At 38.4% G+C, this 26,654-nt stretch overlaps 2 protein-coding genes across 2 annotated transcripts in view; one reads left to right on the top strand and one right to left on the bottom strand.

Moving 5' to 3' along the window:
• The window catches only part of HERC1 (HECT and RLD domain containing E3 ubiquitin protein ligase family member 1), a 209,468-nt gene extending 187,790 nt beyond the window's left edge, over positions 1-21,678 (bottom strand). Inside the window, exon 1 of the mRNA XM_052646182.1 lies at positions 21,572-21,678. The gene's annotated coding sequence lies outside the window, so the exon portion shown is untranslated. The remainder of the gene's footprint in view (positions 1-21,571) is intronic.
• The window catches only part of SNX1 (sorting nexin 1), a 587,700-nt gene that overhangs the window by 262,036 nt on the left and 299,010 nt on the right, over positions 1-26,654 (top strand). The window lies entirely within an intron of this gene.

Raw genomic sequence — 26,654 nt, 5'->3', positions numbered from 1 at the left:
CGCCCATGGGATTTTTCAGGCAAGAGTACTCGGGTGGGTTGCCATTGAGCTCCTCATCATATGCTCTTTGTAGAGAAAAATCTCCTCCCTCTTCTTTAGAACCATCTATTTGCAAGTATTTAAAGCCTAAGTCATGGCAATCATAACATTTTTGGTAAATTTATCCTCACTAAACTCCCAATGATATATCCAACTTATATTTCAAGAACTCATTTTTATGAGGCTCCCTAAAATAAATAATGGAGAAATAGCAAACTCAGTGGTAAAGAATCTGCCCGCCAATGAAGGAGACTTGGGTTTGAGCTCTGGGTCGGGAAGATCCTTTGGAGAAGGAAATGGCAACCCCACTCCAGTATTCTTGCCTGGGAAATCCCATGGACAGAGGAGCCTGCTAGCCTCCCCAGTCCATGGGGTCACAGAGTCAGATACAACTTAGCTACTAAGCACACACACAGGAAGCAGGTACTATGGCTAGATCCTCACACAATCTCAGAATTGTTGTCGTGAAGTCACTCAGTCGTATCCGACTCTTTGCGATCCCATGGACTGTAGCCTACCAGGCTCTTCCCTCCATGGGATTCTCCAGGAAGAGTACTGGAGTGGGTTGCCATTTCCTTCTCCAGCGGATCTTCCCGACCCAGGGATCAAACCCGGGTCTCCTGCATTCCAGGCAGACGCTTTAACCTCTGAGCCACCAGGGATGCAAATATGATTCTGAGAAGAAAAAACAAAACTTAAGAGAGTATTAGAAAGAACTAATGGTATATCAAAAGAAACAGGGGATGGGCAAGGAGACATTACAGTACCAAATACTAACTGGCTTCAAAGTAACAAAACTGCTGAGCCTGCACACACCTAGAGCTTGGGCTCCACAACAGAAGCCACCACAATGAGAACCCTGTGCACCACAGTGAAGAGTAGACCCCACACGATGCAACTAGAGAAAGCCTGCACACAGCAACGAAGACCCATGTTACAAAAAAAAAAGGTACAAATGCATCTTCACTAAGAAAATCTATTACACACAAAGCACAGTATGCCTACAGGACTCAGAACCCAGATGAGAAGGATGTGTAAGCAACTGGAATATAGTATGGTAACACTACATAACAAAAGTTACCCAGAAGGAGCTGTGGATAATACTGAGAAAGAAGAACAGAATGCTCAGGACACAAGAAATACCCCAAAAGTTAAGAGATGAGGGCCTAAAAGAAAACAGTTATAATGGATTGGGTTTGTGAGGAGATAAATTTTAAGGATATTTAGAAGGTATACTCAATAAGACTAGGCTCAATCAACATCTGCATTATGCAATTTTAATTAAGAGTAAGGTAATGCTTAAACTAAGAAATATCCTATTCATTGCAGTCTTTTAGAGTAGCAGAAAAGAATAAAAGGTATAAAGAACAAAAAGAAGAAACAGTCTTAAGTCCACCAATAAGAAAATGGTTAAATAAATAATACACAGGACTTCCCTGGCGGTACCCTGGATAAGAATCCGCCTGCCAATGCAAGGGACACGGATTCAATCCCTGGCTGGAGAAGATTCCACATGCCAACTAAGCCCTTACACCACAACTGAGCCCATGCTCTAGAGCCCTCAAGCCACAACTACTGAGGCCATGTGCTGCAGCTGCTGAAGCCCGTGCACCTACAGCCTGTGCTCCCCAGGAGAAGCCACCGCAATGAGAAGCCCATGCACCACAATGAGGAGCAGCCCTAACTCGCCACAACTGAAGAAAGCCCATGTGCAACACAGAGGATTTTCACATAATCCCAAAATACCACAATTCCTAGATTAATTATCAGTTACAAAGGGAGTAGGGGAATGTGCACTTAAGAGTAAAGTGATCTGGTAACAGCCTCCACTTTAATGATCAAATTTAGCATCACCTATAATGAAAAAATGGCATTAGGTGCCTTGTGAGGTGACGCAAAAAGCATGTTATCACTTATATAACAATCACGAAATTCATACATAATCTTAAAGAAACAATCAGCAAATTCAGACTGCAGTATATTATGTAAGACAAATGGCCTAGATTAATTCTTTAATAAAGTTAGTATCACTGAAAAAGAAGGGAGGGAGGCAAGGGATTGTTCTAGACTAAAAGAGACTAAAGTGACAAAGAAACCAAAAGTAATATGTGAATATGACTGAATTGTGAATCAGAAAAAAAAAAGGTATAAAAGATAAGTGGGAGACAAAAATTTAAATACAGACACTGCATATTAGATAATGAATTCATGTTATTTTCCTTAGGTATGATAAAGGTATTGTGGTTACACTGGGAAATGTCCTTATTTTTAGGAGATGCACACCTGAAAAAAAAAATTTTTTTTTTTTTTGAGGTTGAGGGGGTGAGGGAATATCTTAGTGACTACAACTTCTCTCACATAAAGCAAATTGTGTGGGAGGTGGGGGTGGGGGGTATGTTTAGAGAAAAGAAAAAAAGCACCCACAACAAAGTGTTACAATCTATGCAACTAAATGAAAAGCACATAGGAGTTTGTTGTACTATTCTTTAACTTTTCTATAGATTTAAAATTTTTTCAAAATAAGAGTTTGTGGAAGTGGGCAGAAATAGCTAAATCAAGCATAGCTGAGCTTCAGTAATAAAAATGAAGGGAGAAAAAAATTATCTTTTTTTTTAAAAGAAAAAGACTATCTTTTACAATAAGAATATACAGAGGAGTTAAATGATACATATGGTTTTTCTATTATTAACCATGTCCTTCCTGGTGGAGCATACGTAACAAACCCATTTACTCCTAGAGTATCTGTATTAATCAAATACCACTTTAAATTTCCCTGAAACACAGTTATTTGAAGTAATTATAATGATATCATCTTTGTAAACTCAGAATAATGAATCTTACTCAAAATGGACTAGGGCGGTCCCATAAACATAGACCCTAAGTTGCCTACCCTTCTTAGAAGGAAGATAAAAACCAGACAGCAAGATGACAGGTTTACTTAAGCTTGTGCTCTGTACAAAGTACACAGAAGGAAGCTAACAGGCAAGGAATAACCGGTTCAACAAAAATGAGAAGGCAGATCTTTCCATCTCTTAAATCTTTAACCCGCATCTTCATTGTTTTGAAACAGTTATGAATTTCTTATATTAGAAAACATCAAAGCTAATCTATTGTAACATGACTGGTGGTAAATTACAATAGAAAAAATCTAAATGGCAAAGTTAATTTGGAAATGAGCTTAACTATCTATGACTATGTTCCTTGAGAATTCACCTTTAAATAAAACAATGAAGTCACACTATGAAGACCTGACAAAGGAGAAATGGAAAGCTTTTCTTCCTTCCTTCATCTTGAATCCCACCTCCCTCCTGAAAATCTCTTACTAACAGAAAACAACAAAATTTGAAAATAATTCCATCTCCACGAAAGTAATCAAGCTGTATATTTAGTTTACATACACTTCTATGAAGATATATGATACTTTGATTGAAAGGTTTTAAACTTATTAAAAAATAAAACATGTAGATGCAAGACTAACAAAACATATACAGGATCTATAGGCTAAAACTTGCAAGTCACAGATGAAAGAAATCAAAGGAGTTCTAAATAAATGAAGAGATACACCATGTTCCTAGAGTGGAGGACTAAATATAAAAATGCCAGTTCTCCCTCCAAATGATCTAGAGATTTAGTACAATATCTATCAAAATCACAGCAAGATTTTTTTGCATCTATAGATGAACTTACTTTAAAATTTATATGGAAATGCAAAAGAACTAGCATGCCTAAAATCATAAGCTTTACTATCAATTTAAAACTAACAAGGAAATATTAAGAGATGTAAATACAATATAATCTAATCCTCAAAAAGAAAACATTTTGAAAATAAGATCATGCCAAAAATCTGCTTGGGCAAAGAGAATGATTAACAAAGCAAACTACTAGATGTAGTCATGAAAACAGAAAGTGAGAGTTGCTAAAGAACCAATTTCAAGTATAAAAAACCCTTCTACAACCCAACACAATAGGCTCCTTTCCCCTCCCACCACTGCAACAGTATATTGATAATTAGAGATGGTTACATAACCCCCACACGACACACAAACTCACTAAAAAATCCCATATTTAGACTGTTTCAAAAAAACTTATACTTTATTCTTTTTAATGTTTTCTTAAGAGTCTCAGTTACTTGTCTTTTAATCTAGTATAGTGTGAAAAGAGTTTTTTCCACATCAAACTACAAAACAATCAATGATCCCAAATTCTACAGAAAAAAAAAATACTAAAATAAAGCTTTATAGTACGTGCAGTATCTATCCCCTCTTGACCTGCAAGAAATACGTTCCAAGACCCCTAGTGGATACCTGAAACTACAGCCAGTACCAAATCCAAATATATTATGACTTCCCTATACATACACTGGGCTTCCTTGATAGCTCAGTTGGTAAAGAACCCACCTGCAATGCAGGAGACCCCAGTTCGATTCCTGGGCCGGGAAGATCTGCTGGAGAAGGGATAGGCTACCCACTCCAGTATTCTTGGGCTTCCCTTGTGCCTCAGTTGGTAAGAATCTGCCCGCAATGTGGGAGATCTGGGTTCGATCCCTGAGTTGGAAAGATCCCCTGGAGAAGGGAAAGGCCACCCACTCCAGTATTCTGGCCTGGAGAATTAATTCCATGGACTGTACAGACCATGGACTTATACATTATACACTTTTACATTATATATACTTATACATTATATACATTATATATATGTATACATATATAATACATATATACATTATAAAGTTTAATGTATAAATTAGGATAGTAAGAGATTAACAATAATAAAATAGAATATAACAATATACTGTAAAACAGTATATATAACAATATACCATAATAAAAGTTATGTGAATTATGGTCCTTCTCTCAAAACATCTTATGGTACAAATATAATGCCCTTCCCATCTTAACTAAGCACTTATCATGCACTGTAGCCATAACTTAAGCAATTTGAGGTGCATCAGCAAAACTATTACAAATTTTCTATTTCCTTCCTCACAATTTCACAGGTAGAAGATTCATTCTTATCACAGAGTTTAGCAACCTCAGCATACGATTTTCTTTATGAAGTTGAGAACTTTCACTTTTCCCTTAAAGGAAGCACCTGACTGTTTCTTTGGCATATCCGAATTACCAGCATCACTGCTTTTGTTGTATTTTAAGTAAAATAAGGGTTCCTTGAATTCAAACACTGTACAAAGGGGTTCAGAACCACCAAAGATTTAATCAAGTTACTCAGAATGGCAAGCAATTTAAAAATTATGAATTATTTCTGGAATTTTCCATTTAATATTTTCAGACCATGGTTGACAATGGTTAACTGAAACTATAGAAAGTGAAAACATGAATAAGGGGTGACTACCATACTCACTGCCTCCTTAAATTAATCTAACCCCAAACAGGTTTTTTTAACTATTCACCCTGTTACTAACAGGTCAGCTATTAAACTATGTGTACTAGGGAAGGGACGGCACATCTCAGTTGGCCCAGGAGGCTATCATTTTATGCCTATTGTCCCTGCATGTACCTTTTTCACTAAGACCAAATGCCTATGAATATTCTAAGAACACAACATGATAGGTTATAAAGCAATATATATATATATATATATATAATTTTGAAACAATTCTCTGAGTATACAAAATCTAGAAAAAAATCTCAAGAACTACACATTAGAATTTAACAGTAGTTACTCTGTGTGGTGAGGTAGTTTTTACTTTTTTCTTTATTTTCCTCTATACCATCTAAAAATTACTGTTCCCAATTAACACATACTATCGTTTACACTTAGGAGGGAGTTCCATTTGTCAAAATGCAGGTTTTCTTTCTGACCCAAGTCATCTCATTCCCAAAGCGTGCACTACTCTTACATGTTATTCATTATGAACTGAGGCAACATGATTTAGTATATGAAATTTTAGCCTTTAGGATGTACCATATCTAAACTCAATAACCAGATTTGGACTCCCCTGGTGGTCTAGCAGTTAAGATTCTGTGCTTCCAATGCAAGGGGCACAGGTCTGATCCCTGATCAAGGAAGTTCTGCATGCCATGTGGTATGTGCCCCCGCCAAGAAAAAAAAAAATTCAAAACCCAGTTTTGTTGTAGAAAATATAGGATCTACCTGCCTTTCAGGATTATTTAGAGTATCAAACAAGAGTCTACATGAATGTAGAATGAAGTACAAATGCAAAATGAAGTACACTTATGTGAGCTATGATTACTACTACAAGCACATGAACAAACTGTGGAACCTCAGATCTCATATGTAAAATGAAGGGGTCTTATAAAGTAAGCTCCAATTCCCTTCTACTTCTGAAATTCTGGTATAACAGTGTCCTCTTAACTCAGCATTCTACTTACATTCATCTAATCTATATCTTTGAGAGGTGTACCTTTCTGGATAACAGTTTCCAGGTTTCCATGTTTTCTATCTTCACTGGGACACAGTCAGCTCTCCACATTCTTCTCTCAGACACTGACTGCCTGAAAGTCAAAGAAAATATGTATGGTCCTTCGAAGCAGAGTTTATATCCTCTCTTAATCTAACTTGTATTTCATGATCTCCATCTGCCACATCTTGCAGTGTAGAGCAGTGGCTATGCACAAGGACTCTGGAGCCAGGTGCCTAGGTTTAGATTCTGGTTCTGCTGTATCAACAACTCTGCAGTGTAACCTTGAACTATTTGCTTAATCTCTCTGTGCCTCAATTTCCTTATCTGTAAAACTGGGATAACAACAGTGCACCTACTGGGTAAGTTTGTTGTAAAGATTAACAAATTACAAATTATATATAAAGGACTGAAAACAGTGCCTAGCATGTAATGTTATATATGACTAAAGTCCCTTCCTAACATGGCTTCTCTAAAAGTATAATGCTTACAGGCTAAGATAAAACAAACAACATTTGCCTCTTTCTTTTATTCTCATTGGAAAAAACGTCTTATTTTTTAAATATTTATTTATTTTTAATTGGAGGATAATTGCTTTATAGTATTGTTTCCACCATATATCAACATGAATCACCCACACATATACATATATACCTTCCATCTTATTATTTGTCTATCAAAAATTTCCCCACATCACTGTAGTGAAGTTACACACACTCATCATCATTAGACATTTTTCTTTATTCTCTGTTCAAACCCAATTCGTATTTCCCAAAATCTGTTTCCTCTGGAAAACTTGTTCTACTAGTTCTTCAGGATGCTATGGGGGAACAGGGGGAAGCCTCAGTTATCAAATAAATTTGGAAAATGTTGAGTTAATATTAAACAGGTTCCTTACTGTAGGTCTTTTACATGTTAATATGTACTATATCACGTATCAAGAGAGGAAAAAGTACACATAGTACATCAGTTTACTTGACCTCAAAACTTCTTTGTCAAGGATCTACACTGGGAAGTGCTGCTGCTCTAGTTCTTTGATAACTTTTAATACAAAATATGCTATGTTACATTAACTCAAAATTTCTTAAATCTGATTCACACCAAAGCCTATTCTCAAATTCACGCCAAGAAATCAGACTCAGAAAACTAATAACTGCTGCCTTGAACAAATTACTTTTGAAATTTCTGAAAATGAACACTGACTGCAAAAGAACAAACCCCAATGACCAGCTACACATGCTACGAGACAAGCTGTTATCTCATGATGGGATGCTCAGCTATTTACTGGCCAAATGTAAAACTCCAGTTATTCAAGATTCCCAAGTTTTTTCTGGATTTTCAATAATAAAGATCTGCACTCTTTCCTTTTTAAAAGAATCCAGCAGAGAACCTTGTCAAATCATCCCAGAACCCGATCAAATATAACAAGGCCCAAAATGTACAATTTACACTACTGAAAGACTATTCTAAAAAACACCATCTTAAAAAAAAAAAAAAAAAATCTAATACATCAACAACAGAATTTCACTATTTTGCAGTCCCTAATGCATGATCATCAATAACTGCCAATATCACAAAAAGAGAACAAGACCTGATGGAACACAGATTTCTCCTATGAAGTACACCTACCAAAAGAAAAAAAAAAAAAAACACCTGACAAATCTATCAATTTACTACAAGAAATTCAGGGGACAGAATGTATTAAATGATATTTACAGTACAGAGACGCAATCAGCAAAATGAGGCTATGGGAAACTTCTCAAAAACCTGGTTTCTTAAATTAACAAAAAAAAAAGGAAAAAAAAAGGAAGGAGAGCCTAAAGATTAAAAGTGATTTAATATACAAGAGAATTGTAAACTTCTTTGGAATCCACTTCAAGCAAACTGTGTATGTATATAAAACAATCAGAAAAATATAAAACCTGACTACATGTTTGATGACATTAACACCTTTTTATAAAATGTTTTAAGATAATGGTATTATGCTTACTTAATAAAAAGAGAAACTGACTATCTTTTGGAAGTCATATTGAAATACCTAAAATTTACAAATTAAATATGTCCAGGATATGGTTAAAAAAAGTCCAGAACTGGGAGTGTGTAGTGGTAGACAGAAATATAAAGAAAATAAGATTGTGTATAATAATTCATGAAGGTTCAATGATAGGTACATGGGAGCACTTTATACTTTTCTTTCTACTTTTAGTATATGTTTAAAAGATTTTGTAATAAAAATATTTTTTAAAATAAATACTATCTTGGAATTGAATTATCTACCTAGGACTGCAAATAGCCTCTATGTATTCCCATAAAAGATTAATGCACAGTCATGCATAAGTGAATTTAAGTTTACCATGAACAAATCATGTTTATAAAGTACGAAATCATTTGCAAGAATTTCACAAATACTCAATGTTAAACTCTATGTAATTAATTCTTATTAACAAGCCTGTTAATAATATCCAGCCACTTAATGGCTTTCCATGAAAATAATTATCTAATTATACTTTTTTTTAATTTTTATTTAAGTTGTAGACAGTATTGCAGAGTCATTGCTACTATTCCGTGGGCTTATGGTACTTCTGGAATTTATGATCAGAAGACATATTGTATAAATGCTTCAGCTCACCAAGCTCCAAACAGGACTAGTTTTATCTTGTGTACAAGAACTCTTTCCTGCCTTCCTATAGTGAAATAAAGAGCCAAGCCAACAGATGGCAGACCAAGAGGGAGGGGGTGGTAACAAGGAGGCAATTACAAGATAGCACCACGGAAAAGGAGAATAACACTGAGAACTGAAAGATGCAACTTAAAAATACAAAACATTCAGCAATCATACAGATTTCTCAAAAAAATCTCACATTTTTTCAATCATCATTAAAGTGAAGTGATTCTGTATATCTGCACCTGATTTTATTCCCCTACACAGCATATCTTTAAGATTTTTGAAAAATTCCTCTTAATATCTCAGACCAATTTAATCAGTGCAATTCAGAATAGTTTCAAAATGAACAGGAGGAACAGGTGACATACTAAATTTTTATCAGCATTTCCCTACTGTCACACATTACATGAGTCTTTTCAGAAGCTCTCAAAACATCCTTCTAGATTTCAAAGAACCAAAGTGCCCTACTCCTATGCTACTCTACAATATAAACAAAACAGCATCAATATTATTATAGCCTAACTGGAAAAGGTCTTAACGAAAAATATCAGTTTTAAAAAGATTACAACTGTGTTGCTACAAGAATTATATTTTTAATCTAAGCTGTATTTCTTAAAAATGTCTAGGCTTTAAGTATAACAAACACTAAGAACATACCAATCACAATAGGCCATCTTTGCCCAAATTCATCATGCCAAGTATATTCTGCCTCCAGATGAAGAACTTCTCAATCACTGATGTAAGAGATCAAGTCCATAACACCACACAATGCAGAAATCCACCACTTACACTCTGGCAGTTTTGCAAAGCAACAGCAATGTCCTTTACGAATAGAATCTTTATAAAAGAGGGTCTAGCAACTAGAGGTTATTCAAGGGCTTGTTCCTTAGGCAAGCATCTTTCGCCTCTATGGAAACTTATCAAATGGCAAAATATCTATCCTGCCTATTCCACAGAGGTGTTACAAAGATAAAATGAGATGTTTCCCAAACTACTTGGGACAGTGAAAAGCTATACACAAATGTAAGGCATTATTATTTCACTACTTGTTTGCACTCCAGACAGTTTTCAGACTAAACTCGCTACTTAATATCATTGTTTCAAGGCCTACCAAGAAAAACTTATTTCAGGGTACAAAAATTCACTAACATTCACCTTTTTAAAATAGCGAAGTTCAATCCTTATTCCAACTGTTGTTCTCTTCTAACATCTATTACTTTCTTTGGCAGAAGAAAACTACTGATAGAAACATTCTTTAAGAAATCAAAGCAGAGCATCCTTAGTGGCTCAGTGGTAAAGAATTTGCCTGCCAACACAGAAGACACTGGTTCAATCCCTGATCCAGAAAGATCCCACATGCCAAGGAGCAACCAAGCCCGTGCACCGCAACTACTGAGCCAGAGCTCTAGAGCCTGGGAGCAGCAACTACTGAAGCCACAGCGTCCTAGAGCCAAGCTCCACAAGAAAAACACCACTGTGAAAAGAGAGCTTCCCTTGTAGCTCAGTCAGCCTGCAATGCAGGAAACCACAGTTCGATATCTGGGTTGGAAACAGCAACTCACCCCAGTATTCTTGCCTGGAGAAGCCCATGGACAGAGGAGCTGGCAAGCTGCAGTCGATGGGGCCGCAAGATTCAGCCATGACTGAGCAATTAAGCACACACATGAGAAGAGAAGCCCAAGCACCACAACTAGAGAGTGGCCCCAGCTCACCGCAACTAGAAAAAAGCCCCCACAGCAACAGACCCAGCAAGCCAAAATAAACAAATAAAATTATTTTTTAAAAGGTCAAATCAACACATGACCCTTAAAAGTCTGCCTCTACGTCAAAATGAACACCTGTGTACGACAGACCTGCTCAAATGGCATTATCTGGACGGGATTTTACATCAGACAAAACCATCACTGGCTGGCTGTTCCCATGCCCTCCCTGACTCAGTTTCTGCCGACACTCGCCTTGTTTCTGAATTCAAATCCAGGCACCACCATTTACCAGCTACAAGATCTTGGGCAAGCACCTTTCTGTGTGTGCTTCAATCTCCTATCTACCAAATAAACAAGTTAAATTGGTGTAAATAATAAACAATTCAACCAGATTTAATATGATTTATACAACAGAGCGAAGTTCTTACAATAGTGCCTGGTGTACAATAAATAATAAGTGTTATCCAATATTAATTCTTTACATGTGCATCTGTCCATTACACCATACCACCTTCACTAAATTATATAAATCTCTCCATCATTCTTCATCATTCCTTCTTTTCAAAAGAATATGCAATTTTGAGAAGTCAGAAACTATGACTATACTACTGACAAAATTTAAATACACATCACTGAATGCTCAGATGTATAAGAAAGTTCAGTGATACCTTATATAAAAGATACTGGGCCCCCACATGCTTTTAAATTATATTAACACGTAAATAATATTCCTAGGTTATCCTAGATTTCTAATACTATCAGTTAGCAAATTGCTTATTTGAATTATATCACACAAAACTTTCCATGAACACTTTTACTGTATAGTGACTAACAGGAAAGGTCTTTAAAAATGGCAAAATGTGGCCTCCCTGGTGGCTCAGTAGTAAAGAATCCACTTGCCAAAGCAGGAGACATGGGTTCTGTCTCTGATCCGGGAAGACCCCACATGTCCGGCTTGAGCAACTAAGCCTGGGCACCTCGGCTATTAAGCCTGTGCTCTAGAACCCGGGAACCACACCTACTGAGCCCATGTGCAGCAACTACTGAAGACTGAGCACCCCAGAGCCCACGCTCTGCAATGAGAAGCCACACAACGAGACGCTCATGTGCTGCAACTAGAGAGCGGCCCCAGCTCACCGCATCTTGAGAAAAGCCAAAAATAAATACAGAACATTTTTAAATGACAATATTTAAAAGGGTGTCTATAAATGCTACTCTATTAAGTTTAAAAAGAAAAAGCTCAGATAATAACACATTCCCCTCCAAAATAAGGATCAACAGAAACTTTAAATCAAGAATTTAGAGTGAGGAAAAATAGTTTGCCAGAGTAAGAAGAAATATTATTATAACATTATCACTAACATTATAATTAGAGGACAACCAAAGAATGTTAAACACTACAACAAACAGAAGAGCTACACTCCAAGCTTATTCTTTAAATGTTACTTAGCACATCCTTTGCATAAATATATAATCTTGATAGTAAGTTCTAAATCTTAACATTTCACATATAAGTATTCAATGCAAAAAAAAATCACAGCATCATTTAACTGATTTAATAGTTCTCCTTTGGTTTAAAATCTTTAAAAGGTAGAATCACTTAATCTAATTTAGAGATAATTTTACTACACATACAATTTCCTAGAGTTGCATCTCCGGCTTACTGTGTGTCAGGGACTTTTCTAGGCACTGGAATGAATAGGATATAAAGTTCCTACTCTCAGAGTTTACATTCTAGCGAGGAAGACAAGTAATAAACAAGTAGACAAATCAGTACATTTCAGAAAGCATACCATAAAAAATAAAATAAAATAAAGCAAGAGAGACAAGGAGAAATCAGGGGCAAGGTGATCACTAGTTTGTATAGTGTGATCATTGGAGATCTCTCTAAAGAAGTAGACTCTCTGAACCCCTTTTTAAGCAGACATGAATGATGTGTGGGAGCAAGCAGTGCAGAGACCTGAAGGAAGAGCGATGCATGAACAAGCATTAAGCCCCGGGAATGCACCCAACATGATCAAAGAATATAGGGAAGCTCAGTGCAGCAGAAATGGAAGGAACAGAGAGGCAGACAAGGGCTCCATCAAGGAGGACTTTATAGGCCACGGCTAGGAATCTAGATGTTATTTTAACTACAAAAGGAAGTCATTACAATGTATTAAACAGAGGAGTGGCCCATCTGATTAACAGTTAAAAAGACCATTCTAGCTATGAAACACAGAAGAGACTGTAGGAGATCAAGTGAGAAAACAGTTAAGACTATTGTAATTATCTACCCAGGAGATGATGGTGGTTTAGACCAGAGTAATAAGGTAGAGATGGTAACATCTGATCAGATTAGAAATATATTCAAAAGATAGAACTAGAAAGATTTGTTGATGGTCTGATTATAGGGTATAAACAAAAGAGGCACAGTTGACACCAAGTTTTTTGGTCTGAGTGACTAGTTAATTGATCCTGCCAATTTACTAAGGGTACATTCAAAGAAAATGGTGAGGATAGGGATCACTTCTATGTTTGAGAAGCCTTTTAGACAGCCAAATGAGATGTGGAATAAATTGGTGAACTATGACCCTGTACCTCAAGGAAGGGGTCTGGGCTGAAGATATAAATGTGGAATCCAATTAACACTTAGTTTTTAAAGTCACAGAAATGGATAAATATAGATGGAAAAAACTCTTTTATTTAATCTTTACACAAGCCCTGTTGTTCAGTCACTATGTCGTGTTCAACTCTTCGTGACCCAAACTGCAGAACGCCAGGCTTCTTCTGTCCTCCGTTATCTCCCAGAGTTTGCTCAAATTCATGTCCACTGAGTCAGTGATGCTATCTAACCATCTAATCCTCTGCCATCCCTTTCTCCTTTTACCTTCAATCTTTCCTAGTAACAGGATCTTTTCCAATGAGTCAGCTCTTCGCACCGGGTGGCCAAAATATTGAGCTTCACATGAGCCCTATGAGGTAGCAACTATTGAACATTTTATAGATCAGGAAGCAGCCTAAGAGATTAAAACTTATCCAACAACACTCTGCTAATAAGTGGTAATAAGTCAGAAAAAAAAAACACCACCTAATTAACTATTATATAATGACCATGACCTTCCTCAACTAGGTTCATAAAAACTAGGTTTTGAACCATAAAACTTGAAATGAATACTGAAGTAAACCTTTTCTCAGTTCTCCCAAGGACAGTACATAACTAGTGACATTCTGGATGCACTGGAGAGAAGTTAATTCTTCACATACAATTAATGCTCAAATGTCCTAGAACATTAGAGATTAGTTCTCTCATGGAACCACAGTTGAGGAAAAACTATAGCACACTATTATTCTATTATTATTATTCTATTGGGCTTCCTTGGTGCCTCAGATGGTAAACAATCTGCCTGCAATGGAGGAGACCAGAGTTCAATCCCTGGGTTGGGAAGATCCCCTGGAGAAGGAAATGGCAACCCACTCCAGTATTCTTGGCTAGAGAATTCTATGGAGAGAGGAGCCTGACAGGCTACAGTCCATGGCAATGCAAAGAGTTGGGCATGACTGAGCAACTACCACACACACTACTAGTAGTAGCAATAGTAGAAATCACTTAAAATGAGAGAAAAAAAAGTGGTGAACAACATAAGTTACCGTTCGGTGGTAAACTTTTCATGGCTTCTCTATGTAATCAGTAAAATAAAGTGTTATTTGAGGTTTTTATACCACCAAAGGTGTTTTTAAGACTACATCAGACCTCTACTAATTCTATCAGAACTCAGTATCTATCTTCCTGAGAACATGAGTTCATCAAAAAACCACTAGAATGTAAGCTCCTCTAGTACAAGAATCTTTTTTTCATTAATCTGTTCCAAGCACCTGGAACAATGTCCTTTTTGGGGAAAGAACCTAAATCCCCAGCCTCACTAGGCAAAACAAGTTTCCTTGTAAGATGGGGATGTTTTTCATGTTGTCTTGGTTACTGGCACCACTAAAATCTGACAGGATTATCCTAACCCAGAACTTCAGACTCTAGATTTCACCTTCCTTAAGACTGGCCTTCTTTCATATTGAAATAAAACAGGTTCCAGATAAAGCCATTACTGGTCAAATAACCATCAAACCATAGTGTCAATAGGTCCATATGTACTGTTCAAAATAACTAGCAGACAGTGTGAACCAATAATTAGTATCTCATACATACTCTAGAGGTAACAAAATTCTCCTCACAATTTCAGTTATCCTTTGTTAAACCCCACAAGTATTTCAGAGCAAGGTATTACGAATCAATGCAGCAACTCCATTAAATACAAAAGTCTCAAATGAGCAATCCTAGCTAGACCAGGAAACTACATTCTAGTCAATTTCCCTTGCACAAAATAACCTGCATGTATCAGTAGAATATTAGTGGACAATATATTTCATTTTCAAGCTATAAGAATCTGCCAATGGGAGGCAGTAAGTGCCCTTTCACAACAGATTCAGGTCACTGAAATAACTGCAGGGCACTTTTAAAAATCAGTTGTCTCTGACAAAAAAAAAAAAATAGAAAGCACAATGACATATTCTATTGGTTTAAGGCTGTGGTGAAAACAGGTGCTCTCATACATTACTGATAGGAATACAAATTAGTACAATCCTTCTGGAGAAAAATCTAGTAATATCTAGCAAAATTACATATGTACAGAACTTCTGACACAGTAATCCCATTTATAAAAATCTACCCTGAAGATATTAATGTATCTTTTATACTACAAAAATACATATACACAGGTCATGTACTATAAAACTGTTTATAAATGCAAAATATAAGAAGCAACCTAAATACTCAAAGAAGAATGACTGAATAACTGAGGACACGTCTACACAGGAGAGTACTATACAGCTACTAAAATAAAAAAAGAATGGAGAATATCTGAGAATCCCCTGGTGGTCCAGTGGTTAGAACTTAGCACTCTCACTGCTGGGGCCCCAAGTTCAATCCCTGCTCAGGGAATTAAAATCCCACAAGCCACATAATGCAGTCAGAAAATAAATTTTAAAATTTTTAATTGAAAAAATAAGTGCAGAATATCAAAAACTGATCGCTTCCAAAAGGATGAACTGTTGATTTCCAGGACACACTCTTACACTGAAAAAAGGTGCACAGAATATCTATACCATGCCATTCTTCATATAAGAAAGAAAGGAACTGGAAAACAGTTTGGCAGTTCCTCAAAAAGTTATCTTACGGACCAGTAATTCCACTCCCAAATATAAACCCAAAGGAACTGAAAACATATGTCCACATAAAAACTTGTATCTGAATGTCCATAATAGCTAAAAAAATGAAAATCAAACATCCAATAAGTGTGCATGGATGAACAAAGTGTGATATAGTCATATAATGGAATATTATTCAGTCATAGGAAGGAATGAAGTACTGACACATCCTACAACATAGATGAACCTAAAAAGATCACATTAAGTGAAAGAAGCTCAGCACAGAAGTCCACATATTATATAATTCCACATTTACATGAAATGTACAGAATAGACAAATTCATACAAACAGAAAGTAGATGAATGGTTACTAGTGGCTGGGGAAAAGGCAACAGGAAGTGACTACTAATGAATACAGGGTTTCGTTTCAGGGTAATGAAAATGTTCTAAATGACAGATGTCCTTATGAACAGACTGAAAAACAATGATTTTGTACACTTAAAAAAGAAGGCTTTGTGTTGTGTGAATTGTACCTCAATTTAAAAACCTGTATGTAAGGGGAAAAAGAAATGTAAAACACACACACACACACACACACACAATCTGTTCATTCGTGCAAAAGAGACAATGGAAGGATAAACTAGAAACTAAAAAAACTGGTTACCTAAAGTCATGGAAATGGGTGAGGGAAAAGGTGGGGAGAAGAAAATGGGAACAGGGCAGTAAGAGTAAGAAGTGACAATTTTCTAAGTATATTTTAGTAACAGTAAGGTCTCATATACCAAAATAAATAAAAATCAACCAGAACTGGGGAAACCCAAAATAGAATACAAAGAGTAAGAACTTAACTGCATTACAGATAAATAATATAACCACACTAAAGGAAATGAGGAAGAAAAGAATTAACCTAAGTAACTTTGAAAAACAGTATGCTGACTAGATACTAGAAAGTTATAGACAAGAAAAAAACTTGTATACAAATAGTGCACTCTAATTGGCAAATGTTCCTCAGAAGGGTGATCAATTGGTCACTACTTGATGTGCACTCTAAAATTGAACAAATAAATTGGTATACAGTATTACAGATAATGAAAGCCAGGTTTCTCACCATTAGAAAAAAAAAGTTACAAATAAGAAAAGATTGGAATGAACCTTGTGGTGTTGGGACTGGAATAGAACATATAACTATGAACTCAAATATGGTTTTAATATAGAGAGAAAGACAAATATAGAGATAAACATGTGTATATCTGTTTGCATGTGTGAGCAGGTTAGTATATACATATATTTCCTTGCTCTGTCCTCTGAGGGCCTAAGAGCAATGATACCCTAGTGAGCATACCCAGCATTCAGGTCTTGATTTAAATTCTGGTCTCCAATAAAAGGAGTTGATTTCAGGACAGATATAAGGAAAATTACAAGATGAGCACAGACTATAGCCTGTGGTGCCAGAGTATAAGGAAGTGCTAAAACAAGGGTGGAGGCCAACTGGAATGAGTTCCTAATGGCCAAAACTGGAAGAATCTGAGCAACAAAATAATGACACTATTGGATTAGAATCTTTAGAATATATATCCATGAAGTCACACTCATCAAAATAGATAATTTAACAAATGTGGAAGGGACATCTCTTTCAGGAATGAGGGAAGTACAAAATCACCAGCAGGAAAAATATCACAATAATAACTGCTGCAGACAATATACACCAATGGTTGCTAAAATCAGTGGGAGAAAACTTGAGGAGAAATAGTGTATCACCATAGTTTCAAACTATCTCCCCTAAGATTATGTATCAACTATAAAAAGAAGAAAAGTAACTTTATAGTGGAGAATACAGCAGAGTTCACCTTAAGCAATCAAGGTTAAAATATCACTAGCCCCACTCCAGTACTCTTGCCTGGAAAATCCCATGGACGGAGGAGCCTGGTGGGCTGCAGTCCATGGGGTCGCTAAGAGTCAGATATGACTGAGCGACTTCACTTTCACTTTTCACTTTCATGCACTGGAGAAGGAAATGGCAACTCACTCCAGTATTCTTTGCCTGGAGAATCCCAGGGACAGGGGAGCCTGGTGGGCTGCTGTCTATGGGGTCACACAGAGTCGGACACGACTGAAGCGACTTAGCAGCAGCAGCAATAAGACACATCAACACCAGGTACCCTCTAATATCATGCACTGAGGACACATCCCCTCTGTAGTTTTCTTGCAAACATACAGAACCTCAATCTCATCATACAAAAAACATGACAAACCCAAAATGAGAAAAATTACACAAAATAATGGGCCAGTACTCATCAGAAGTGTCAACATCATGAAAGAAAAGGAAAAACAGAGGAACTGTCACAGATTTGAAAAGACAAGACCAGACGAGAAAGATGTAACAACTAAATGAAATGTGGGATCCTGGATTAGATCCTGGAAGAGAAAAAAAAAAAAAATACAGTGGGGAAAAAACAGGTGACATTCAAATAAAGTCTGTAGTTTAATTAATAATATTTCACCAATGCGAATTTCCTGGGTTTGATCATTGTTATGTAAGTCCTCAACAGTAGAGGATGCTAAGTGAAGGGAATCTGGAACCTTTTGTACTATCTTTGCAACATCTCTTTAAGTCTAACATTATTTCAAAATAAAGTTAAAAATAAATGTGATGTGTGATGTGTGATGTGTGTGTGTGTGTGTGTGTGTGTGTGTTCAGTCATGTCTGACTCTTTACAACCCCACTGACTACAGAGCCCACAGACTGTAGCCCACCAGGCTCCTCTGTCCATGGGATTTTCCAGGCAAGAATACTGGACTGGAGTGCCATTTCCTCCTCCAGGAGATCTTCCTGACCCAGGGATCAAACCCGTGTCTCCTTTGTCTCCTGCAATGGCAGGCAGGTTCTTTATCACTGAGCCACCTGGGAATCTCAAAAGCTAAAAATAAATAAAGTCCATCAATTGATCATTTTATGCAATTGTCTTAATTCCTTGCTCAGGGATCTCATCTGGAATTTAACATTCCCACTAATTTAAAGGGTCCAGTAAGTGACAACAGAACAAACTAAAATCAAAAAATCAGATCTAGCATCTAAAAAGTAAATTACCTACTTTATGTTTTTTTATACCTTCTACATTTTTTAGTCAAAAAATAATCTGCTGCTGTTGCAACTTTACTAGCTTTGCAAACTCCTTTTAAAATGACCAATTTTTACATTTTTAGTATCATGATAATCTGCGGTGTGTACCCATAACAACACATTCATCTGTTAAGTCAAAGTTTTATTTTCATAAAAATTATCAATAGATTATAGTAAGTTTGTTACTTATTATTACACAGTTGTCCAACCACAAAATACAAGCTTTTCTTCACAAGTTAATTTGCTTTTATCCTAATACAAACTTCTCTCCATATCCTAAACCACAAAGTCATCAATTTTGTTCTTCTAAGTTCTGAAAATCTGTATTTTAAAAAATCAGCTGTTCAATGTATGTTGTCTTTTTAAAAAATTTTCAAATATTGAGTAATTTAGTCTTTTTCTAGGAAAAAATGCTTGGGACATTACAATTCCATTGTATTTATTATTTGCATCCTCTACTAACCAAACCAGCCTAATCAAGTCTTCTGAAATTGCTCCAATCAAATAAGATTTTCATATGTCTGTATAACATTAACAAAGAAATTAAGTGACGTGTTCATATTTGCTTTCTCCTCCACACACCACCAGGATGGCTGCACTGGGAATGGAATACATGACCAGCAAATGAATGGCTACGTGTCACATGCAAACAGCATGACTAGAAGTTTAAGAAGCAAAGTGATAAGAACCTTAGGGAAAGCAAAATTCACAAAAAGTTCAGAATTATAAGAGGCCTTAATAGGTCACTTAATCCATTCCAATGACAACCCCAAATAGATGACAATCTATCCTACTTTTAAAAGCGTCCAGTTTCAACATCCCTAGATGTCTCGTTCTGCCACATACAACCATCACGTGACTTGAGGGAATTATTACAAGACTATTCTTTGCTCCACCTAATGCTTTCTTTCCTCAAATAATATAGCAATTCATTTTAACTCACTTCCAAGATTTACCAACGTGTACAGGTGCTCAATACACATGTGTATATACATACACATATGTGCATACAGACACCTAGGACACTCAGTTTTGCTTGAATAAACACTAACTAAAATCTACATAGTCAAAGGCACAAGTCCATCCCATTCCAATCACAAAAGCACTAGGAAACATACAATGTCACCTAATGATTTTGGTCTAAAAATAACCAATGGAAACCAATGGAAATTTTATAAAACCGTATGGTAAATAGGTTTCTTCCCACCATGAATAATCAAAGTTTATTTGCTTTTCACAAACACTACTCCTTTACAGCACCGTCACCACAGGCCGAATTGTAAAAACACATGTGTACTAGATCAAGTTGGTAATAATTTTTAATGTTTTATTTTTCAAGAGCATTTAGCGAATAATCATTTTGGAAGAGGGCCCAATGAAAAGAGATAGTGATGATACAGTACAGCCAGTGCTAATGAAGAAATAGCCAGTTTTAATCAAGCAAGCCTAAGAAGTGACTCAAATAAAACAGTTTTGCAAGTCCCAATCAAGGATGAGCCAAACACTATTTGAAAAAATTAAAAGTGTCTCTTAGGAAACAAATCAGAATGTTAAGCTTGACATGCTACCTCTGGAAATGGAATTACAAGGATAGGTTAGTTTGCTCAGATTTGGTATTCCCTGTTATTGAGTATCCTTATTTTCTACAGTATTACAGAAACCGTTTTTCAATTAAGGCAAAGTCCGTCCCTGTGTTTTACAGCTCTCTACGATGCATAGCATGTCTTTTACATAACCTACTGGGAGAGGTGGGAGGTGGTATCAGCTCTGGTCCTCCTCGTGTCTCCCATGAACCTGCCACCCATCACAAAAAAGGTTTCACCATGTTCTTTGATACAGCTCCTGTCATCATCCTCCTCATCTCACCCTAGAGACTTAACAATGCATCTCTTCTCCTCTCCCTGTAGCAGAAGCTTTATAAATTACGAGGCGAAAGATTCGGAGAAAGGTTTACCAGATGATGCGCCTTCCGCACCCAAAATACATCGAAAAGGGTTGAAAGGCACGTCGTCCCAACCTCCACCCCTCAAAACGGAGAAGATAACGGTGGGCACCGGGGTCGCGGCTCTCCTCGGATCCCGAGAAAGAGTCGGGCCGCCACTCCACCCCACCCCACCGCCCGCCCCGGTCCAAGCCCTGGCCGGGGGCGGGGCCCTCCTTAGCGGATAAAGGGGTGGGCAAGAAGGTCAGCGATGCGACCACCAAGGGCCGAGGGACAGGTAGCAAGCCGCTGGAGGGGCGGGTCCCTCCGCCCTCTGGGGCCGGCGGCTCGGCTTCTAACGCGGCTCTGCAGGCGCCTGGGCGGCAAGAGGCCTCAGGGGGTAGGGGGGCCGCACCGCGCCAGAGTTTCCTCAGGCCTCCGCCGGCCGCCCACCCGGGACCCCGGCGGCCCCTCTCGGCGGTGGCTCCCGAACGGCTCCGGCCGGCCATGCCGAGCCGGCGGGACGCACGCACAAGCGGCCAGGAGGGCAGAGAGGAGGCGTTACCATACGCGGCTCCAGAGCTGACGGGGGTGGGACAGGGCTCCGGCGACCCGCGGCAGCAGCTGCGGTGGCCGCGTCCTTTATTTTTGCTGCAGCAGCGGCGACTTGTCAAAGGGAAAGACGTAAGAGGCGGCGGCAGCGGCTGCAGGCGAGTCTCGCGGGACTTGGGCGGAACTCTCGCGCAGTTTGGAGCCCTCGCCCCGCCCACCAGGCCCAGCGCGGGAGGCGAGAGTGACTGGGGGAGGAGCGCACGGGCGAGGTTGCTGGAGGACGCCAAAAGGGACGGGGATTTAATGGATGGGGGCGGGGAGCCTAGCTTCTGGGAACACTCTGGGGCGGCGCAGCCCTCACCTTTCAGCTCTCGCGGAGTCTGCACTGCTCGGATTCCGCCTTTGAACACAGTTAGGGGCGTTTCATAAAGGGCGATGAGGAGTAAGGGGGCTGCCAGCGCTCCCCCTTTTCCTCGTGGTGGGCGTGGAAGACCCCACTGCCCCGCCACCTGGTGCTGCGGGTGGAGGAACGCCGGGAAAAAACTGGCTGCAGGGGCTGGGCGGCCACACCCCTTTATCTGGGACGCGCGCGACGCGCTCAGTGTGCTTTATCTCCCACGACAACCAGCTCGAGACTTCTGGCCTGTCAGGTTCAGTCACGTGAAAGCGTTTCACTTGACTGAGTTCTAGCTTATTATTCGTGTCTTTGCGCTGCAGGAATGCCAAAACCCCACAGACGCTGGGGCCTAGGACGACTCTCTTATTTTTTTTTTTTTCTCCTGAGCAACACGGGTAAATTATGACCTTGATCTCGACCTCTACAATGAAGTCTTCTGAGTGAAGAGACCGTGATTGGCTTAGTCATCACTGTGCCCCCCAGCACCTAACACCTATCCAGGTGCTCATTAAATTGTCGAATGACTATACCTGGCCGCTTCTTCCTTCTGTACCTGTTCTTAACTCCCAGACTGCATTTTTAGTCATCATCCTGGTATCATTCGTTGGAAATTTTCTAACAAGCACCAGTGTGTATCACTGACTGAAATCATGCAGCCGATCTTTGCCCTCACAATCTAACGGGACATATGAGGAATGTACAACATACAGGCCATGTAGGTGTCAATAATGTAAAAAAATTGTGGTATAGGCAGAAAAGGGAGTGCTTGCCCCATGGATATATGGGAAGCAGTTTAGCCCAGGAGTTACTTGACTTACTGTCAAATAAGTTATCTCACTGTCAGACATAGGTGAGAGGGAATTCTGGAGTCCCACTCACCAGGTATGTGACTTTGGACAAGTTGCTTGACCTCTCTGAACCTCAGAGAGCCTTTATCTGTTAATTCATAATGTTAGTTCTTATTATCACAGGGTGTCTGTGAAGAATAAAATATATATAAATCCCTTGACACATTAATTAATAATTAAATGCTAATCCTTATTGTGTGTATAACTTTTAAAGTTTCTACCTGAAACTTAAAAACTAGATGTGAGGGAGTGGGTATCCATGAAGTGATGTCATTGTTGCCAGTGCTTTATGATCTGGGTATTGTGTGTAAGCTGAAACAAGGTTAACAAGCTCCCTTGCCAGCCTCATTTTAGCTTGATGATGTGCTTCAGTGCCACTCGAAGCATCCCATGACATTCCATTTTTCTTGGATTTGTAAAACTTCACTGGCACTCCACTTATTGTAAAGGCAAATTGAGACATTCCCTCCTTTCCCCTCTCCTTAGCTTCCCCCCTCAGGACAGTGTGGAAAGGAGAAAGGGATACAACTGACTCCAATTGCATACAATTATGAAATGCAAATAATATCAGCGAATAAGCCCTGAATTCCTTCCACCCCCACCTTCATCACTCCCCTCCTTTCCTGGCCACTCTTTAATACTCAAATCAACATCTGCCTGGGACTTCGCCGGTGATCCAGTGGCAGGGGGCGCAGGGTTCAATCCCTGGTCAAGGAACTAGAGTAAAAAATTTTCATGCCGAAACTAAAAGATCCCATATACCGCACTGAAGATCGAAAATCCAATGTGCCACAACTAAGACACAGTGCAGCCAAATAAATATTTTTTAGAAACAACGACTAAGAAAAATATCTACTGAAGTCTCATAATCAGCATCATACTCCAAATTCTACCAGTTGATTTTATTCAAATTTCCCCTGGAGAAAAACGTTGGAGATGAGGGGGTGGGGTCATGGGGAGTTGGTGGAAATAAAGGGAACTGAAAGCCAAGGCCTCATCTTTATAGGCTCCCGCCTGATCTTGGAGCTACATACTCTGACCACCACAACCAGCTACATCTTTTCTCGCAAACACATCATCCCCACCTCATACCGCATACTCCACAACCCTACAACTCAACCAGGAGGTCCCAGATAGAGCAAGTGGAAAATCAACAGAAAAATACATTTTTTTCATCTTTCATCTGCATATGGGGAATATGATACAAAGAGCTGACTCATTTGAAAAGACCCTGGTGTTGAGAAAGATTGAAGGCAGGAGGGGAAGGGGACGACAGAGGATGAGATGATGGCATCACCGACTCAATGGACATGAGTTTGGGTAAACTCCGGGAGTTGGTGATGGATAAGGAGGCCTGGTGTGCTGTGATTCATGGGATCGCAAAGATTCGGAGACGACTGAGCTACTGAACTGAACTGAAATGAAATAAAAAATGGGGGTAAGTCACAGGTGAAAGGAACCAACAGAGGAGTGAAGGGTGGAGGCAGAACAGGGAGACAGTTGAAAGGATTTAGGGAGTAAAGTTTGTTTTGGGCTCCAAGCAGGAATCTACAGTCATGAGTCCTGGCATTTCCTGAAATTGCAGCTAATCTGCCCTCAGTTTACACAGCCTTTCTAAATCTCCTCTAACATCTGTAAATAGGGCCGATAATGGATATCTTACCTGCCTTGGGGTCGAATAACACAGGAAAGTACTTGTAAGCCTAAAACTTTACAGATATGATGCATTATTTTCATTCATTCATTTAACAGATCTTTGTTGAATGCCTATCATAAATCAGGCACTTGTGCAAGACTCAGAATATACTAAGCTGAGCAAGCTTTAATACCTACCTTCAAGGAGCTTATGGTGTAATGGGAGGGGGAAGGGAAGAAAATTTATTAGTATAATACAGTGTGAGGAGACTGCAAGTGACAAGGGTATGGGGGGAAGGATTGAGTGAGAGGAAGGACAGGGCTGAAACACATCCTGAAGAAGGTTTAGAAGGCTAGCACACATCATGAGGATCCAGCCCATTTTCTAAAGAGTGATTCATAAATCAACTCCAAAATAACTTCAAGAAATTGCTCTGTTGTGGGTTGTGAATTTTGCTTTGTTCTAATAAAACTCACATCTCCTAAACAATTAGAAAAGAGCCTTTGATGTGGAGTCATTGTATATACCCATTAGTTTTGAAGAACGATGGAATTAATGGAAGGAAAAATCAGTGGTATCTTCATTAGAAACATTTTGTTCTTACAGCTTCTGTTTAAACACCAGAGAAGGAGAATGCATTCCCCTTCACGTACTTGGTCTCCAGGAGTTTCCTTCAATTAGTCTTTCTGATCCAGGTAATACTGCCTATCAGAGAAGCTTTTCCAAATGTGAAAACAATACCTTATTTGTATGTGTTTCTTTATATTCCACTTTGTTTTTTTTTACAAAAAGACTTTGAGATAGATATCAGCACTATCCTTAAGCATGTTCCAAGAGAGTGTATATATTATTCAATTATTTCTCACATTTCTTGGTGCCTGCTGTGTATAAGACTTCATGCTGAAACTATAGGCTGTACGAAGCAGGTCCATGCCATTTGGGTCCTGAAAAGCTAAGATGGAGATAAATGTCCATGAAAAGATGGCTAAATTGCCAACCATGTGGATTCCATTCCCCTGTATTTTTTATTTGTGGAATGAGCAAAATTGTAAAGTTAGACACCCAACTTCTGAAACTCATTTACCTTACCTTACCACTCCACAAGAAAAGCAAGATCCAAAGGGTGAGATATTTATTGTAACTTGATATTTATAGATATTAGATATCTATGTATGATACACATTTTAGTAGGTCCTCTGGAATACATCATTCTTTAAACAGAGTATCATCCATTGCAATTTTCTCTGGGTACTCCTAAAATTGGAAACTGACCAAACCCAAGGACTAATTAAAATTATTCTGGAAGACAAAGACTTGCATGGAACAAACAAAACCAGCCATCAATAAAAAGCAGTATGATTTGAGCTAAAAGATTGTGCAGAAAATGAATAGTCTCGAAAAAGAGATTTCTAGACAGAACTTCACCCTGGAGCTGATAGCTAAATAGAAAAAGTTACATATTCTGATAATAATGTATTCTCAAAATACCAACCTCCAGGTCACAAAAGTTGCCTAGAATTTTTGTTAAGTGTATCTACATATGAGAATACACTCCGTACCTATTTTCTCCCGTACCTATTTTCTCCCACTCGGTACATCTTTTCTCCCTAACGAATCATTGATCTGCCAAAGAGTGTCAAGGGAAGCAGGGATACTAAAAATAGGACCACAAGTTTGACAGGTAGTTCTTCTGGAAATGGAGTCCCTTGTCATTGAATACAAACTTCACAGTTCCCACTAGAAATTCACATTCTAAGTGAAATATCACCTATAGCAGGACCACCCATTATCTCACCAGTATTCATTGCCCTCATTAGTTCCTTAAGGCTGTAATTCAGTTACCATTTTTAGGTAAATGAGCTTATTTTTACAACAGCTTGTGAGTGTTGTTTCATCAAAACACAACTGCCTGAGGCAGACAGTTTTTCTCACTCAGCAGCAGAGAATGGAACATTCGTCCTGAGGAAAGAAAATGAAGCTACAGGGGAAAGGGTGCCTCCAATTGAGAAGGGAAGAAGAAGTATATAGTGCTGCCCATACCAGACACTATGGTAGCACAGTGGGAATAAGATGAACAAGGCATATCTTGGTTCTAGAAAGAAAGTAGTAGAGGAAGTATATACAAATAATTGTAACACAAGTTACTAATAGAAAGTTCTGAATACCATAAAAGAAAGAGACAGAAACTTGCTGCCTGAACTTGTTTGGCAAAGAA

The sequence above is a fragment of the Budorcas taxicolor genome, chromosome 10, assembly GCF_023091745.1.
Source record: "Budorcas taxicolor isolate Tak-1 chromosome 10, Takin1.1, whole genome shotgun sequence".
Lineage (NCBI taxonomy): Eukaryota > Metazoa > Chordata > Mammalia > Artiodactyla > Bovidae > Budorcas > Budorcas taxicolor.
This window is presented reverse-complemented; position numbering and strand designations above follow the sequence as displayed.